The 1,204-nt window shown below is 45.0% G+C and overlaps 1 non-coding gene across 1 annotated transcript; it reads right to left on the minus strand.

The window, feature by feature from the left end:
* Nucleotides 1–698: 698 nt before the first annotated feature.
* Nucleotides 699–802, minus strand: LOC123636310. Its single transcript, XR_006734497.1, has one exon. It is a non-coding gene; the product is annotated as a small nucleolar RNA U13 (small nucleolar RNA).
* Nucleotides 803–1,204: the final 402 nt, after the last annotated feature.

Consider the following 1,204-nt stretch of genomic DNA (forward strand, 5'->3'; position numbering starts at 1 on the left):
CTATTGTCTGCCTTCACCCGCTAGCATACAAGCTCCACAGAGGCAGGGATTTTTATCCACCTTAATCACTGCTGTATCTCCAATGCCCAGAACTATGCTTAGCACTTACTAAGCACTCAAATATTTTGCTGAATTAATGAACTTCCTTATTTGTACAAAAGGGAAAATAGATCACTGGGCTTTTCAGAGGCTTGGGGTTCATGCATATGAATGTATGACACATGCTAAGCTCTCGATAAAAGTTGGCTGTTCTTATCCTCAAGCCTAAGAGTCTGACTCAGAGACAAAAAACCATGCCCGTGAGGACAGAGTGAACTTAGCCGACATCTTTGAGGAGGGCTGTGTTTCAGGAGAAGCCCTGTGAACCAGAAGCTCTCCCTGTTCAGGCCGCCTGGGTTGCCTCCCACAGTGCCTGGGACAGAGAGGCACATTCCTGCCTACATACTCTTTGTGGTTAAATGGGGACCTTCACCGCAGGGCTAAACATTCCAGCCTCTCAGATTCCTCGGAACGTCCAGTAGACAGATGAGGGAGTCTGAGAAACCACAGGAAGGAGTCTGGCCTTCACTGGGAATAAGAACTAAGCCATGTGGGAGTGAGGCAGCAAGGGTAGAACACCGTTTTTCAAACAATGGGTCATCACCCAAGAGTAGCTGGGACACGATTTAGTGGGCTGTAAATAGCATCTTTTTTTTTCATGTCAGATGGGTAATGTGCAGATGTCATAACAAAGATTAAGGAAGGCACATCTCATGAATGCGTGTGAAAACCCAGTCATCATGCTTATGAACTACAAAACGATCAAGCATCTTGCTAATGTCAGCAACTACCTGTGTATTGCAGGAAAAGGGTAATGATTATTTTAAATTTTTTTTGTTTCATTTACACATAGGTGTGTGCTGGATCACAGTATGTTTATTTTTGTCTTTGTTTTAATTTTTAGAGATGGGGTCTCACTATGTTGCCCAGGCTGGAGTGCAGTGGCTACTCAGGCGAGATCACAGCACACTACAGCCTTTAACTCCTGGCCTGAAGTGATCCTCCTACCTCAGCCTCTTGAGTAACTGGGACTGCAGGTGCATACCACAGTGCCTGGCTCACAATATATTTATTATTGTGGGTCAGGGTAAAAAATAAGCTTGAAAGCCACCAGGCTTTGGGAAATTAAGACTTGGGCTTAAACCCAAGCTCTGTCATCCCTCCT

Source organism: Lemur catta, chromosome 3 (genome assembly GCF_020740605.2).
Source record: "Lemur catta isolate mLemCat1 chromosome 3, mLemCat1.pri, whole genome shotgun sequence".
Classification (NCBI taxonomy): Eukaryota; Metazoa; Chordata; class Mammalia; order Primates; family Lemuridae; genus Lemur; species Lemur catta.